Below are 7,602 nucleotides of genomic sequence, written 5' to 3' on the forward strand. Positions count from 1 at the left end.
GAAATTTGCTAGTATTTGCTAGTACTCCCAATGAGAGATTTAGTTTGTCTACTGTGAATGATGTTGCAATAAACGAGCAAGTGCAGATATGTTTTTGAGACACTTATTTCATTTCTTTTGGATATTTATCTAGTAATGGGATTGCTGGATCTGTGGTAATTCTATTTTCATTTTTTGAGGAAACTCATACTGATTTCCATAATGGCTGTGCCAATTTACATTCCCACCAGCAGTATACAAGGGTTCCCTTTTCTCCAGTAGCCTAGATATAGAAACAATTCAAGGGGTCCAAGGGATGACTGGACAAAGAAAATTATATATAGATGACATACATATATTCATAATGGGATATTAGTCACCCATAAAATAGAAGGAAATCCTGCCATATGGACAGTATAGATAAATGGAGAGAACATTATGCTAAGTGAGATGTCAAAGAAAGACAAATACTATATGATCTCACTAATATATGGAACCTAAAAAAGTTAAATCCACAGAACCAGAGTAGAACAGTAGTTTCCAGGGACTGTAAGATGGGGAAAATGGGGAGATGTTGGTCAAAAATTACTTTCAGTTATAATATGAATAAGTTCTGATGATCTAATGTACAGTGCGGTGACTATAGTTAGTAGTACTTGAAATTTGCTAAGAATAGTTCTTAACTGGACTAACCACACCAAAAAAAAAGTAACTTTATGAGGTGATGAATGTGTTAATCAATTTGATTGTGGTTATCATTCACAATGTATGCAGATATCAAACCATCACTTTGTTCAAGTTAAATATATACACTTTTTATTTGTCAGTTAATTATACCTCAGTAGAGCTGGGGATGGGGAGGAACAAAAAAAGAAGAATTTTATTTGGAGGGAAATGGAGAAGAGGAGAAAATGTTCATTTTGAGCACAGACTCTGCTGCTATATCACTGTAATACTCTTTTTTTTCTACAGGATTTTTGGGGCTACATCCCTTCAGTTGCCTTTTTATGGGACAACAATTTTGTAATATTTTCTCTGGAGAAAATAGAAAAGATAATTGTCTTCTCTCTAGCATGTTAATTTGTTTTTACATATCATTAATAGTTTAGAAAAGTCTTTAAGCATTACAATTCACTATTGGTAATGTCATGAAAATTCTTATTATTGTTCATCAATTTGGAAAAGTTTCAGTCAAGTGTTTTTCATACCTGAGCTGTAACAGTTGGAAGTTCACAGACTAGCTTCTGAGTCCATTGATTCCAAGCATCATTTCTTTTTTACTAGCCACATACAATGGTCATTTGGCACTGCAGGGAACATTCATAATTCAGTGCAATCTCTGGCGCTGCACTTTTGTCACAACAGTAGGGGAAAGTATTCTTGGAAGCCATTCCTACAAGGGTATGGCTAATGATATTTAGTAGTATTTGGAAAGGATGATGAGCCACATACAATTATCCCCCTAGACCCAAACTAAATGTATTTCCAACTCAGGTTTTGTTGGATGGCCATGGCCACTCAGCCCCCTGACTCAAGGGAACATACGACAGAAGGGTGATTGGATAGGAGAGCGACAGTGGTCTTAACTGATTCCACTTAAAATATCTTACAAATATTAAGAAACATATCACCAAGCGAATGCATCACTAGGGCTTGCCCCCCACGGGGGGACTTGGGAAGGGCTTATGCAAGTGAGGACCCCTGAAGTTTAAGCTAAATCAAGTTTGCTGACACCCTAGTCCTCAAAAGGGGGTCCCCTGGTGGCTCAGTGGTAAAGAAATCCACCTGCAATTCAGGAGACACAAGAGAGGTGGGTTTAATCCCTGGGTTGAGAAGATCCCCTGGAGAGAGCAATGGCTACCCACTCCAGTGTTCTTGCCTGGAGAATCCCATGGACAGAGGAGCTTGGCGGGCTGCAGTCCATGAGGTCGCAAAGAGTTGGACACGACTGAGCGACTAACTTTTAAGTCCTCAAAACATGCTATTACTCCAAACCATTCCATAGCACTTAGCACCTGCGTAGTTTGTAGAACTCGTCACACTATTTAGTTATGCTCATATCTGGCTCTCCAGCTAGATTACAAATGCAGGGGCAGGTGCTGCGTCAGAGTGCCTAGCACAAGACCTGCTTTAAATTAGACACTCGATCAGCCAGGAACAGATGAAACTGCTAAAGGGCAGGAAGATAAATTGCAATAACTTAAGACAGATGCCATGGAGGGAAGGTTTGGGTGCTATGGATAACAATATTCAGAGAAGGAAGTGCCCTGCAAGTGCTGGAGGGTGAGGACTAGAGACCTCAGAACTAACAATGGGTAAGACAGGTACAGGAAGGACCTTCAAAGCCACCAAGGTGATTCTATTTATCTAAGATGTCCGGAAAGGGAAAATTCATGGAGATGGAAAGTAGATTAGTAGTTGCCTGGAGCTGAAGGTATAATTGGGAGTGAGGCAAATAAATGAGCATGAGGAATATTTTTGGGGTGCTGGAAATGACCTAAGTTGGATTGTGGTTATTGTTGTGTAAGTCTTTAAATTTGCTGATAATCATCTGTACACTTTTGAGTGAAATTTATGATATGTAAATGATAGCAATAAAGCTGTTTAAGGTTTTTGTTTTTTGTTTTTTTTTCTGAAAAGGGCAAGCTAAGATTCAAATGCGAAGAGGTTGTAAAGTGTCAGTTATGTTAATGAACTAGCTGTGAGTAATTATTTGGTCTCACCAAGATTCCCGCACATGGTGGTGAATTGTGTTGTGCCCACGACCCACTGTGAGGATAGGGCAGCCCTGGAGCCTGTCTATCTGCATTGTCCAGAGCTCTCACTTTGCTGGCTCCCCAAGTTACTAGTTACTGTGTGGCCAGTAAAAAGAAGCAACATGCAAAGTGAATGCCCAGACACCAGCCTGTGGAATATTCTTTGAATATTACAGCTCACATATGAAAAACACTTTAAGAATTGACATGACATTATCAGTGCTGAGTTATAAAGTTCAGAGACACTTTTCTAAACTAAAATAATGTAAGACAAAACAGCATGCTAGAGAAGTTGATCTTTTCTAATTCTCTCTATAGAAAATATTACAAAATTGTTGCCCTAGGAAAAGGCAATTATAGGAAACATAGACAAAAAACTGTCATGGGAAAAAAGGGTATTACAGTGATGTAATTTTTAAAAATTTTTTGTGGCAGGACTTGTGCTTTTAAAAAGTTTGTTATCTATCACTGATTTTCTGACTCTTAAGTATTCATTTAGGTCATACCTGAATAGTCTAGTGGTTACCCCTATTTTCTTCAATTTAAGTCTGAATTTGGCAATAAGGAGTTCATGATCTGAGCCACAGTCAGCTCCCAGTCTTGTTTTTGCTGACTGTATAGAGCTTCTCTATCTTTGGCTGCAAAGAATATAATCAATCTGATTTCAGTGTCGACCATCTGGTGATGTCCATGTGTAGAGTCTTCTCTTGTGTTGTTGGAAGAGGGTGTTTGCTATGACCATTGTGTTCTCTTGGCAAAACTCTATTACCCTTTGCCCTGCTTCATTCCATACTCCAAGGCCAAATTTGCCAGTTACTGCAGGTGTTTCTTGACTTCCTATTTTTGTATTCCAGTCCCCTATAGTGAAAAGGACATTTTTTTGGGTGCTAAGTCTGAAAGGTCTTATAGGTCTTCATAGAACTGTTCAACTTCAGCTTCTTCAGCATTACTGGTTGGGGCATAGGCTTTGATTACTGTGATACTGAATGGTTTGCCTTGGAAACGAACAGAGATCATTCTGTCACTTTGGAGACTGCATCCAAGTACTGCATTTTGGACTTTTTTGTTGACCATGATGGCTACTCCATTTCTTCGAAGGGATTCCTGCCCACAGTAGTAGATATAGTGGTCATCTGAGTTAAATTCACCCATTCCAGTCCATCTTAGTTCACTGATTCCTAGAATGTTAATGTTCACTCTTGCCATTTCCTATTTGACCACTTCCGATTCGCCTTGATTCATGGACCTAACATTCCAGGTTTCTATGCAATATTGCTCTTTACAGCATCGGACCTTGCTTCTATCACCAGTCCCATTCACAACTGGGTGTTGTTTTTGCTTTGGCTCCAGCCCGTCATTCTTTCTGGAGTTATTTCTCCACTGATCTCTAGTAGCATATTGGGCACCTACCGACCTGGGGAGTTCATCTTTCAGTGTCCTATCTTTTTGCCTTTTCATACTGTTCATGGGGTTCTCGAGGCAAGAATACTGAAGTGGTTAGCCATTCCCTTCTCCTTTGGACCACATTCTGCCAGACCTCTCCACCATGACCCGACCGTCTTGGGTGGCCCCACACGGCATGGCTTAGTTTCATTGAGTTAGATAAGACTGTGGTCCTGTGATCAGATTGGCTAGTTTTCTGTGATTATGGTTTTAGGGTGCCTGCCCCCTGATGTCCTCTCGCAACACCTACCGTCTTACTTGGGTTTCCCTTACCTTGGACGAGGGGTATCTCCTCACGGCCGCCCCTCCTGACCCTGAATGTGGAGTAGCACCTCTCGGCCCTCCTGCGCCCGCACAGCCGCCGCTCCTTGGACGTGGGGTAGCTCCCCTGGGCCGCCGCCCCGACCCTTTATGATTACACAGTGGAAGTGAGGAATAGATTTAAGGGACTAGATCTGATAGACAGAGTGCCTGATGAACTATGGACAGAGGTTCGTGACATAGTACAGGAGACAGGGATTAAGACCATCCCCATGGAAAAGAAATGCAAAAAAGTAAAATGGCTGTCTGAGGAGGCCTTACAAATAGCTTTGAAAAGAAGAGAAGCCAAAAGCAAAGAAGAAAAGGAAAGATATTCCCATCTGAATGCAGAGTTCCAAAGAATAGCAAGGAGAGATAAGAAAGCCTTCCTCAGTGATCAATGCAAAGAAATACAGTAAAACAACACAATGGGAAAGACTAGAAATCTCTTCAAGAAAATCAGAGATACCAAGGGAGCATTTCATGCAAAGACGGGCACAATGAAGGACAGAAATGGTATGGCCCTAACAGAAGCAGAAGACATTAAGAAGAGGCAGCAAGAATACACAGAAGAACTGTACAAAAAAGATCTTCATGACCCAGATAATCATGATGGTGTGATCACTCACCTAGAGCCAGACATCCTGGAATATGAAGCCAAGTGGGCCTTAGAAAGCATCACTATGGACAAAGCTAGTGGAGGTGATGGAATTCCAGTTGAGCTATTTCAAATCCTGAAAGATGATGCTGTGAAAGTGCTGCACTCAATATGCCAGCAAATTTGGAAAACTCCGTAGTGGCCACAGGACTGGAAAAGGCAAGTTTTCATTCCAATCCCAAAGAAAGGCAATGCCAAAGAATGCTTGAACTACCACACAATTGCACTCATCTCATGCGCTAGTAAAGTCATGCTCAAAATTCTCCAAGTCAGGCTCTAGCAATACGTGAACCGTGCACTTCCAGATGTTCAAGTTGGTTTTAGAAAAGGCAGAGGAACCAGACATCAAATTGCCAACATCCGCTGGATCATAGAAAAAGCAAGAGAGCTCCAGAAAAATATCTATTTCTGCTTTATTGACTATGCCAAAGCCTTTGACTGTGTTGATCACAATAAACTGTAGAAAATTCTTAAAGAGATGGGCATACCAGACCATCTGACCTGTCTCTTGAGAAACGTGTATGCAGGTCAGGAAGCAACGGTTAGAACTGGACATGGAACAACAGACTGGTTCCAAATAGGAAAAGGAGTACGTCAAGGCTGTATATTGTCACCCTGCTTATTTAACTTATATGCAGAGTACATCATGAGAAACGCTGGGCTGGAGGAAGCACAAGCTGGAATCTCAGATATGCAGAGGATGCCACCCTGATGGCAGAAAGTGAAAAGGAACTAAAAAACCTCTTGATGAAAGTGAAAGAGGAGAGTGAAAACATTCGCTTAAAGCTCAACATTCAGAAAACTAAGATCATGGCATCTGGTCCCATCACTTCATGGCAAATAGATGGGGAGACAGTGGAAACAGTGTCAGACTTTATTTTTTGGGGCTCCAAAATCACTGCAGATGGTGATTGCAGCCATGAAATTAAAAGACGCTTACTCCTTGGAAGGAAAGTTATGACCAATCTAGATAGCATATTAAAAAGCAGAGACATTACTTTGCCAACAAAGGTCCATCTAGTCAAGGCTATGGTTTATCCAGTGGTCATGTATGGATGTGAGAGTTGTACTTAAAGAAAGCCAAGCACCAAAGAATTGATGCTTTTGAATGTGGTGTTGGAGAAGACTCTTGAGAGTCCCTTGGACTGCAAAGAGATCCAATCAGTCCATCCTAAAGGAGATCAGTCCCGGGTGTTCATTGGAAGGACTGATGCTGAAGCTGAAACTCCAGTACTTTGGCCACCTCATGAGAAGAGTTGACTCATTGGAAAAGACCCTGATGCTGGGAGGGATTGGGGGCAGGAGGAGAAGGGGACGACAGAGGATGAGATGGCTGGATGGCATCACCGACTCGATGGACATGAGTTTGAGTAAACTCCGGGAGTTGGTGATGGACAGGGAGGCCTGGTGTGCTGCGATTCATGGGGTTGCAAAGAGTTGGACATGACTGAGCGACTGAACTGAACTGAACTAAGTATTCATTACCATGCCGACTTTGCATTCCTAGTTTTTTAGTATTTTTCTTAAAGAAGTTCTCCCAAATTATATAACCTCAGGCTCCACAAAACTTGGATCTGCCTCTGTGGGTCAGGCATAAGCATTCTGTTACCTTGTTTAGTCATTATAAAAACCTTATGGGATTCCTGTTATTAGATACCCATTACAGGCAAAGAAACTAGCTAATAGGTTAAACAACTTATTTAAAGTCATATAGTCAGAATTCAGGCTTCCCTTATGGCTCAGCTGGTAAAGAATCCGCCTGCAATGCAGAAGACGTGGATTCGATCCCTGGTTTGGGAAGATCCCCTGGAGAAGGGCATGGCAACCCACTCCAGTATGCTTGCCTGGAGAATCCCCATGGGCAGAGAAGCCTGGCGGGCTACAGTCCATAGGGTAGCCAAGAGTCGGACACGACTGAGTGACTAAGCGCACACACAGTCAGAATTCAAGCCTAGAACTGTGTAACTATGACACCATGTTTTCCACTCCAAGACCCCTAGATGACCTTACATTGCCTGTCTTCTGACATCACTTAACCACCAACCTTCTCATAGCTATAGCTGGGATCAGTGTGTGAGGTGAATCAATTGCAGAGTCAAATCCTTTCTTTATTTAACATTTTGATATTCTGTTTGTGGACTTTTCCCATTAATTTTGATTTTAAAAATATTACATTAAAATGTTATCTCAATGGCTGAATTTTGTGATGTATTTGGTGCCCTAGACAAGTGCTTCAGTTGCCTCATCCTACTTTTAGCCTGGTGTCACACGCTGAATGAAGATGTGAACATCCGCTTTATGCTTTAACTTCTAATGAAGGCAGTACCCAAATTTCATCCATTGACTTTCATACAATCTGTCTTTGCAGATATTATTCACTTACGTCCTCAAACTGCCATTTGAAAACTCAGTTCTTCACAAATAAGTTGACCAATAATAATATTGGATTATCTATTGATGGGACCA

The sequence above is a fragment of the Dama dama genome, chromosome 17 (assembly GCF_033118175.1).
Source record: "Dama dama isolate Ldn47 chromosome 17, ASM3311817v1, whole genome shotgun sequence".
In the NCBI taxonomy this organism is placed as follows: Eukaryota; Metazoa; Chordata; class Mammalia; order Artiodactyla; family Cervidae; genus Dama; species Dama dama.